This window comes from Cololabis saira, chromosome 3 (assembly GCF_033807715.1).
Source record: "Cololabis saira isolate AMF1-May2022 chromosome 3, fColSai1.1, whole genome shotgun sequence".
NCBI lineage: Eukaryota > Metazoa > Chordata > Actinopteri > Beloniformes > Belonidae > Cololabis > Cololabis saira.
In genome coordinates, this window is record NC_084589.1 from 48878840 (window position 1) to 48890078 (window position 11239).

Sequence of the window (11239 nt, forward strand, 5' to 3'; positions counted from 1 at the left end):
CCCGGATTTATGCTTCTCAGAGGGAACGATGTGGTTGTGTACTTTTTTTTAAAGTTCTGCATTAAGTTTGTTTGAATCTCTTTTCCTTCTTAAAATCGTATTATTTGTTGCTGTTGGTAACTTGTCGTCTCCACGGGCTGTTAGTATGTGCTGAAGTTTCTTTAAATGTGACAGTTTACACGTCGTCACAACTCCTTTTTCCCGTCTGTTTCTTCTTCACTCACGTTCTCTTTTGTAAAGTTAATCTGCAGCTCCATGTTGTTAAACTCTCTCCATCTACTCTGTTCAGAGGTTAGTCCAAGCTTGATATATTTACATGTTCAGTTTTTACCATGTTCCTCTGAAAAACAGGAAGAAACTTCAGAGAAACGAGGACAAAAGAAGAAACACAACCATCAACACATCAGAAACAGAACAGCCAACCATCTGTCACCATTTTATAAACTTTAATGTCTGCAGCATTAAACAAAAAACCTTGATGATTTCAGAAGTCAGTGCAGTCAGATACGATTTGCTTTTATTTCCCTTTTAAAATGTTTTTATTGATTTAGAAAACAAGAACATTTTGTTTAAAGGTGAATAAGGAAATGAGTGTGATGTGGGAAACAAATCACGATACTTGAGTCACGATACAATACGATATTGCGGTATCCAAATTTTACGATATATTGTGATGTTATACATAGTTCGCTGAAAACTGTAAAAGGCTTTAAGCATTTTAAAATCTGAGCTGCGCGTACATCAGATTATCGTGTCATTCATCGGACAAACTAAGTCAAAACAATGCAATTCAAATGATCCATGCTGTGTTATTGTAACTATATAAGCTAAAGTTACGACATATCTGTGTACGTTTTCACATTATTTACATAATATGAAATTAACAATATTATTTTATCACATGTATAAAATCAAGTTGTACTAGATTTACAACTCGTCTGACACATGATTTATTATAAAGCTGATGTTGAGATCCGTGTTGAAGCTGCAGATCTGCAGGTTGGAGAGCAGGAAGAAGAGGGAGGATCATCGGGATCAGATTCCAGGAAGAGGACACACTTTGGATTTAACCCTTTTATATCAGATATCCGTTTAGAAGTAAATGTCTTTTTACCTCAACTCATATTTAGTCAGAAATAATCATGAAAAATGTAATTAAGTTTTCATTTTAGATTGATGACATGTTGTTTATAATTCTGGAATATTACGCTCTCCATATGTAGAAAGAGCAGCAGTGCCCCCTGGTGAGTTATAAAAGCTCAACATAAACCCAAGAGTGAACAATCTATCGTAATAATAATAAAAACTATGGGGGTATTATTGTTCCAATATTATTTGTGTGTGCGTATCTCAATCTGTGTGTGCGTAAAAAGATTTGTGTGTCTGTATTCAGATTTGTGTGTGCGTAAAAAAGATTTGTGTGTCTGTATTCAGATTTGTGTGTGCGTAAAAAATCAGCCGGGAGCTCTCGATTGGCTGTCTTTGTACATGTGGATTTTGACACACTTCTGCCGCGGCAAATCTGTAAAAAGATCTGTGTGTAAAACGATTTGTGCGTCCGTAACTTTTCCTTTGCCCTGAGCTCGGACTCACAGGCTCTCGCCAGGCTACAGTAGCAATGCAGCCTTCACACCACTAGTCGGCGCGTAGCTCTCAGTCAGTACGTTCACCTGCAGCAGTTCCATCGGGTTTCTGATCATATTAGACATTGTTTGGACTTTTAAACTGCATGCAAACACCTGAACCCCATCTACTTCGGACCTATGTCGGACATTTAGTAATCGGGTTGCATATGGAGTAAGATAACTTCCAAAAAGATGTGTCCATGTTATAACTATTCGTATTCGTAATGATAAACATGTAAATAAAAAAATTGTACCCCAAATTACCTTTTACGTCTCATTTATTCATTCACACACGCACTAATATATTTCAGAAACAGTTAGGCACCAAATATAATATATTTATTTTCTCAGATGGCAAAAATAAGAACTTTATTGATCCCACATAGGAGTAATTCATGTTATATCAGCTATAGAGAACAAGGTAGTGCTGAAAAAAACAATAGTCTATCTTCCCTCACAAAAATAAGAATAGAGAAACATATTTTCTCATCAACAAAACAAATTTAAATTTTTTCAAATAACAAAATAACACATTTGAACCATTTTTCAGACAATAAAAGAACTGAAAAAATCTGAAGAATTGTTCAAATATGTTATTTTGTTACTTGAAAATGTTTAAATATGTTTATGTAAAATATGCTTTGTTGATGAGAAAATATATTTTTCTTATTTTTGTGAGGGGGGATAGGCTATATATTGTTTTTCGGCACTACCTTGTTCTCTAATATGACATGAATTACTCCTATGTGGGATCAATAAAGTTCTTATTTTTGCCATCTGAGAAAATTAAATATATTATATGTGGTGCCTAACTGTTTCCCAAGTATATTAGTGCGTGTGTGAATGAATAAATGAGACGTAAAAGGTCAATTTCTTACCTAATTTCTTACTCATATAAAAACAATCCTAACCCTAATAATTTATCAGACTCATGTGCGTGACAGCAGAATTTGGGGTACAATTTTTTTATTTACATGTTTATCATTACGAATACGAATAGTTATAACATGGACACATCTTTTTGGAAGTGATCTTACTCCATATGCAACCCGATTACTAAATGTCCGACATAGGTCCGAAGTAGATGGGGTTCAGGTGTTTGCATGCAGTTTAAAAGTCCAAACAATGTCTAATATGATCAGAAACCCGATGGAACTGCTGCAGGTGAACGTACTGACTGAGAGCTACGCGCCGACTAGTGGTGTGAAGGCTGCATTGCTACTGTAGCCTGGCGAGAGCCTGTGAGTCCGAGCTCAGGGCAAAGGAAAAGTTACGGACGCACAAATCGTTTTACACACAGATCTTTTTACAGATTTGCCGCGGCAGAAGTGTGTCAAAATCCACGTGTACAAAGACAGCCAATCGAGAGCTCCCGGCTGATTTTTGCGCACACATAAATATGAATACAGACACACAAATCTTTTTACACACACACAAATGTGAATACGGACACACAAATCTTTTTTACGCACACACAAATCTGAATACAGACACACAAATCTTTTTACGCACACACAGATTGAGATACGCACACACAAATAATATTGGAACAATAATACCCCCATAAAAAACACAAATAAAAAAAGACTTCAGTACATCAACAAGAGGAAAGTTGTCAGTGACGCAGATTATTGGTACAGCGTGATCAGTACAACCAGCATTTAGCTCAGAAAACAATGTGGAAAGAGAAATGTCATCAAATGAAGTTGAAAAGTGGAGATGCACTTTTGTCCTTTATCCTCAACTTCCTCAATCACGTCATTTTGATCCAGTTTGTTATTTCACTGGTCTTGGCTTCATCAAATGACACATCCAGGGACAGAAGCCGTGCATAGGTGTTCATCCTGTCCAGGTGTTGGAAGGTGAAGTGAAGCCGAAGCCATCGCTTCATCCACTGATCTGTTGGCACGGTAGGAAAACTGATAGGAATCCACTGTGTCAGGAACCATGGAGTTGATGTGGGTTAAAAAAAGATGATCTGCTCTGTTGGTCTCTGGAGAAGGTTTAATCAAAATGTCTCTCCAGGAATAAGGACTAAAAATAACGTAAAAGTTCAAGACAGACTAATTATCCACAATATTTAACCAATAAAGATGAAGTCATTAATGATATGAATGAGGTTGTTAATAATTTTAACAGGTATTTTGTGAGTGTTGGACCAAAGCTGGCAGAAAAATGTGTGATCCTGGATCAGCTGATGGATGGAAGGAAACATTAATAAGTAGAAATCCAGATTCAATGTTTCTCACAGCTGTGGAGGAGAGAGAAATCATAGATATTGTAAGTAAATGTAAAAACAAGGTGTCAACTGACTGTGGTGATATGACAATAGTCAAAAAGGTTATTGATGGATTGTTAACTGACATACAGCTGTAATCAGTCGCTCAGAACTGGGACATTTCCAAAAACAAATGAAAACTGCAAAAGTCATCCCACTGTACAGAACTGGAGACAGACACCAATTCACTAATTACAGGCCTGATTCTTTACTCCCAACATTTTCTAAGATCGTAGAAAAAGTATTTATTTACAGGTTGGACAAATTAATGCCAATCAAAAGGCCACGCCCCTAATTACGCATTAAACTTCTTTCTTTATATAATTCCAACCTGCCACAATACGAGGAAAAAGAGGCTTCAAACCCCTGCAGAAAACCTGTGGGTGATTCATGCATGAATGAACCGTCATTCTGAGTTTGGGGGTTAGTTTGGGATCTTTATTCCCTCTAGTGGTTAAATGTTGGAAACTGCAGCTTTAAATGTGTCTTGTATATCTATATATTTCACACCAAAATCATGTTAATTGATCCTCATTTCCTTCCCTGTGTTCCCTCTGGTCGTACCATCCGAAGTTTACCTTCCCTCTGACTTAACTTACTTTTTTATTTCAATGGCAAACGGTGACTCATGAGTCCTGCATGTGCACGTCAATAATAAATCCACCAACTGGAAGCGCTGAACTAAACTAAGTTGGATATTTAAACGAGCTGTATGTAAGAGCGATAATAAAACGAATCATAAAATGACCCCGATATGTCAACAGACATTTAAAAATCATGTTCATTTCAAATACTTATGTCACTGACAACTGTACTCAAGCCAGGATATTCCCATTTAAAAAGAGGAGTTGCAGCCCTCAACTGATGTTTATGTTGTCATTTTTTGTTTTGGCCTGAAGCTCCACCCTCCACCTGTCTCCCAATCATGAAGTCAGTATTGTTTCTGAAGCTCCACCCTCCAGCTATCTCCCAATCACCAAGTCAGTATTGTTTCTGAAGCTCCACCCTCCACCTATCTCCCAATCACCAAGTCAGTATTGTTTCTGAAGCTCCACCCTCCACCTGTCTCCCAATCACCAAGTCAGTATTGTTTCTGAAGCTCCACCCTCCACCTATCTCCCAATCACCAAGTCAGTATTGTTTCGGCATCCGGGTTGCCAGCTCGGCTCTAATTATCGCAGCCATGGCAGCCTACGTTCCTGCTGCATTCTGCAGCCTACCTGGCAACCTCTGGTCGGGGGGAGGAGGGGGAGGGTACACGCCGCTCAACAATATTTTGAAAGTGGCTGCAGTACCAGTTTTGGACATTTCTTACAGACGGCTCCTTTAAATGTTTTAATGTCTCAAAGACTTACCATGTGTATTATTTTGAAGCCCATTGCAATAAAAGTTTAACAATATAAATGTTTCATGACAAATAATAAAGTACACATGAATTCAAAAATATTTTCTTTTTTTTATTGATATTAACAATCAGAAGCTTATCATACAAGACTTTCTCAGAAAATTTGAATATTGTGATAAAGTTCTTTATTTTCTGTAATGCAATTAAAAAAACAAAAATGTCATACATTCTGGATTCATTACAAATCAACTGAAATATTGCAAGACTTTTATTATTTTAATATTGCTGGCTTAATCATGGCTTAAGTTTAAGATTAAGATTCCCAGAATATTCTATTCTTTTAGATATGATTTGAGTTTTCTTAAGCTGTAAGCTATGACCAGCAATATTAAAATAATAAAAGGCTTGCAATATTTCAGTTGATTCGTAGTGAATCCAGAATGTATGACATTTTTGTTTTTGTAATTGCATTACAGAAAATTGCAATATTCTAATTTTCTGAGACAGTCCTGTATAAATTGTGTCAGCTGTTATTGTGTCAGAAAAAATAAAACTCTTTCTAAACCTTCTTGCTTGTGTTGTTTTCTCAGATGTAAATCACTTTGGATAAAAGCGTCTGCTAAATTACAGAAGTAGTAGTAAACCAGTGATGAAAAGAATGTTGTATGCATTTTGTTCTAATTACTTTCGTTGGTAAATGAAATACTTACTGTAACTGCGAGAAGGAACTATGTCATTTGTTCAGACTCCACTGCAGCCCTTCAGAGTTTGACTTCAAATAAAACAACAAGAGAAGATCTAGTGTTGGAAATATTAATGGTGTTGTGGAGGTTCTGCAGAACTGGAATTACTGTGCAGTTTTGTTGGGTTCCTGCCCACATGGGTGTTGATGGCAATGAGAAAGCAGACAATATTGCTAAAAGAGCATTGAAATTGAGTAGTGAGGTTTATGGAAATTCCTTTTGGTAAAGGTGAAGCAAAATCATGAATTAGAAAGGCAGTGAGGGATTCATGGCAGAAGGTGTGGGACAACGGTGTAAAAGGGAGACATTTTTATAACATACAGAAGTCAATTAACGTGAAGGTTTTCAAAGGAAAGTGTAGGAGAGAGGAAGTCATCATTTCTAGATTAAGATTAGGTCATACTAGTTTAAAATCAACTCTGTATTTAATGTCAAAGTCCGTGTCTGATAAATGTGATGAGTGTGATGTCACAGAGAATGTAGAGCATGTGATTCTTAAATGTGGCAAGTATGAGGTAGAAAGGAACGCTTTAAGAGACAGGATGTACGAGCTGGGACGGGAATGGAGTTTAGTAGGTTATTAGGGAGGAGTGAGGTGATGAGGGATTGTTATAAGGAAATCCTTGTCTTTCTTAAAGATGCAGGGATAGATAATAAGATTTAAATGTGGTTATCTTATTTTATTTAGGTATTTCCTTTTTTCCCCCCTTTAAGTTAGACTGTAACCTGGTGTAATAATGATCCTGATGTTACACACTCCGGTACAGCAGGTGGCGGTAGAACCTAATAACGTTGGTTGTGATCCGCCATTAAACCTAGAGAAGAAGAAGGAGAGGACGGTTCTGTTGTTTACTTTCTTTTTCCTCTTCAACAATGTCTAAGGTGAATCATCTGAGAGAGTTTATCGGTCAGCGACTAACAGCAGCTGCTGTAGAAATATTGTCAGTGTTTGAAAAAAGCATCTTGGAGTATGAAGAAGAGCTCGACCGTCAGCGCAGACTGTTGGACCTCGCCTGGAAACCTGAAATCAGACTCCACAGAGTCGGTACGTAACCCTGGAAAGTTGAATGAATGAACACATGAGTATGACTCCTACAAGATCCCTTTGTTTCCAGTTAAAAGCCGTGGTGATGAAGCAAACCAACTAAATGGGAAACTCCCCAGCTCAAGCAGCTGCTGATGTGGGATTCGGAAACATCCCGAACTAACTTGTTGTTCTGTTTACTTGGTGCTGCCTTTCATGCTCCATTCACACTCTGGACCAGACTGAGATTTCACACTTTATCAATGAATGAATACATTTTTATTTCGAACATTTAAAAAATTAACAGTAACCTCTTCATATTCATGTTGGAAAAAAGGAGTAGGAAGAAGTCTACACTTTTTCCTAGTTCCTACCCCTTTATAACTCTATGAATTTACATTATTGCTATTATTATATCTACACAATATCCATATAAATATGGTCTATATAAATACTATGTAAAACATGCCTATTACCACATAATTATCCATATTAGTATATAGAAAATATAAATATTACATGAATATTATTTCAATATATAGAAAATACAAATATTTTATAAAACTATATAAATATACACTATATAACTACATAAATATCCCTATAAATATATATATGCTACATACCTAATAAATATCTAACATATATTACATAATTATAACTATCCCTCTCAACATATAATATATAATACATAAATATCCACATAAATATCTAAACATATCTTAAGCAAGTATAATATACCATTTTTCCCTATTTTATTTGTTTCTCACACTCGTTACCCCATTTCCTCTTCCATATACCTGTTTATAAATAATTTTTTGTATCTCTTTTTAAACAGATTTATGTTCGTACTTTTTCATTTCCAGCTCCAAACTGTTCCACAGAGTCTCCACAGTTCCATATGCACATGCTGCACATTGTTGTTCCTACTTTATGTTTTCTAAAATTAGATGGTAGTAGATTATTCCTTGCTTTGGACATTATTTGCGCTGTTTTGTATTTAGCAAAATCCCTAAATTTCTTAACCAGATCCATACATGTCTTTAGACTTAATCGTTTATTTAGTAGAAAAGATGCAGATCACAGTGGCTCCGTGTAAGATGTGAGATGACACTGGCAAAAAACCAGATCGTTGGAGGATGTTCATGTAGGAGTTCATATGCAGGACTTGTAGTTAGATCGTTATTTTTTATTAAATTTTTTTTCAAAAACATGAAGTTTACTAATTATATATCTTCAACAGAACATATAAATCACATTTCATGCCAGGGGGGATAAGAGTTTACAAGAAAACATTAAAATGAGCACAGATATTAATAGTTTTGATCGCCTTTTGATGAAGAGAAAATTAAATGCAGTCGATGTTTGAGCTCATTGTAATAAGTAACAAAAGAGGGTTTTCTATGTGTAAATTTACATTTGTGAATGTGAAATTTTGCCAACAGTATGACGAGGTTAATAATGAATGTTTCATTGGGTTTTGCTTTAATCCTGTCAAAGTCATAGAGTCCAAACAGCACATCCCTCCAAAACAACTTAAATTCTTCTTCAATATTGTTAACAATAAAATGACATATATCAATCCAGAGGTTTTGGACAATGCGGCAGAGCCAAAATAAATGAGTAATTGTTTCAATATTTACAGAACAGAAAGCACATTTCACCTCAATGTCTATTTCAAACCTTTTAACAATATGATCATTAGAAGGATAAAATCTATGAATTATTTTAAACAATATTTCTCTAACTTTGTAGGTCAACAGGTATCGGTTGGGTAAGAGCCAGACCTTTTTCCAGTCAATATGATTCATGTACCTATTCCAGTGTGAGACCACGTAAGGAACTGTGGTGACATCCTGTCTAAACAAGAATCTAATCAACTTTTTGTTCTTACCACAGTTACAGGACAAACAGATTTGGCCAATTGGAGTATCAGTCAATGATAACAGGGATAATTGTTGGGTTTCCACTCTTGGTTGAGATCTAAAAAACATGCAAACACCAGAAGGGATTGCTCCAAATACTTTTGCAAAGTCTCCAGGTGACACAGGAATATTGTATTCTGCTAGAAACTCATTATAGGAGTAGAAAAGACCGTCCCTGTTAAACAACTGAGCTACATATACAATGTTGTTATTAAACCAGTACTCAATAAATAGGGATTTATGTTTAAACAATATGTCTTTGTTGTTCCATATAAGGTATTTGTGGGGTGAAAAGTTGTTTGAAAATAAGAGACCATGACAGGAAGGCCTGACGATGAAAGGGAGACATTTTTATCGGGATTTTAATATTGTAGTTACAGGTAAAGAAAAAGTTTAATCCACCCAGTTTTGACAGAATATGGAAGGGTAGACATTCCAGATAGAGTTAGGATTTTTTAAGAATGGTTTCAACCAATTTTATCTTAAATGTGTTATTTAGGGTGCAAAAATTTAGAAAATGAAGTACACCATTTTCATAGTCATTCATTAAAACAGATTTTTTTTCAGATAATGAGTTCTATTTTTCCACAAGAAGTTGAGAAGCAGCCTGTCATTCTGAGTAATATGTTTGTGGTCCAAGAACAGAGACAGAGTGCATATGTTAACGTGATATTCCTTCCGCCTTGGTGAGTAGAACTTTACCTCTAAGAGAGAGATCCCGTAATAGCAACTGGTTTAACTTTTTTTGAGTTTTTGGATAATAGGATTGAAATTCAGTGAAGTTCTTTTTTGTTGGTCCTTAGTTATTGTAATACCCAAGTAAACAACTTCATTTTTGTCTGGGATACAAATTGATGTTTTATCAGAATCCTTAATGGATATAATTTCGCATTTATTAAGATTCAGATTTAGGCCAGAGGCCTTGGAAAACTCATTTATGGTGTTTATTGCAATAGAAACTTGATTTTCATCCCGGAGAAAGAGTGTGGTGTCATCTGCTAGTAGATCAGACTTGTTCCCGGTGCATGTTGGACTCCGGCAGGGCTGCCCTTTGTCACTGGTCCTGTTCATAATTTTTATGGACAGGATTTCTAGGCGTAGCCAGGGGCCGGAGGGGATCCGGTTTGGGAACCTCAGGATTTCATCTCGGCTTTTTGCGGATGATGTTGTCCTGTTGGCTTCATCGGACCGGGACCTTCAGCATGTGCTTGGGCGGTTTGAGGCCGAGTGCGATGCGGCAGGGATGGGAATCAGCACCTCCAAGACCGAGGCCATGGTTCTCCACCGGGAAAGGGTGGCGTGTCTTCTCCGGGTGGGGGAAGAAGTCCTGCCTCAGGTGGAGGAGTTCAAGTATCTCGGGATCTTGTTCACGAGTGAGGGAACGATGGAGCGTGATATTGACAGACGGATCGGTGCAGCGTCCGCAGTTATGTGGTCGATGTACCGGACCGTCGTGGGGAAGAAGGAGCTGAATCGAAAGGCGAAGCTCTTGATTTACCGGTCAATCTACGCACCTACCCTGACCCATGGTCATGAACTTTGGTTAGTGACCGAAAGGACAAGATCGCGGATAAAAGCGACCGAGATGAGTTTCCTCTGCAGGGTGGTTGGACGCTCCCTTAGATATAGGGTGAGGAGTTCGGTCACCCGGGGGGAGCTCGGAGTTGAGCCGCTGCTCCTTCACATTGAGAGGAATCAGCTGAGGTGGCTTGGGCATCTGTACTGGATCCTCCTGGACGCCTCCCTAGGGAGGTGTTCCAGGCATGTCCCTCCTATCTAGGGAGGTGTTCCAGGCATGTCCCACCGGGAGGAGACCCCGGGGAAGACCCAGGACACGCTGGAGAGACTATGTGTCTCGGCTGGCCTGGGAACGCCTCAGACTCCCCTCGGAAGAGCTGGAGGAAGTGTCTGGGGTGAGGGAAGTCTGGGCATCCCTGCTGAGGCTGCTGCCCCCGCGACCCGTGAATGGATAAGCGGCGGACGATGGATGGATGGATGGATGGATGGATGGATGGATGGATGGATGGATGGATGGATGGATGGATGGTTAACCAGTCAGCAAAAATATTTTCAATGGATAACAGAAGGTTTACATTTTCTTTCTTTGCGTTGTAACCATAAATGTTGAAGTTATGTAGATTAACTCATTATATTCAATAACCTGGCAAATGAAGTGACCATCTGGATCGCATTTTGTGATCAAGACATTTCCTTTAAATCTATTATTCAAGGTGGCAACCCCTGCTGGGCGCTAGGTCCCATGGGACAGCCATATAGTATTACCCCATTGAGACCTCCA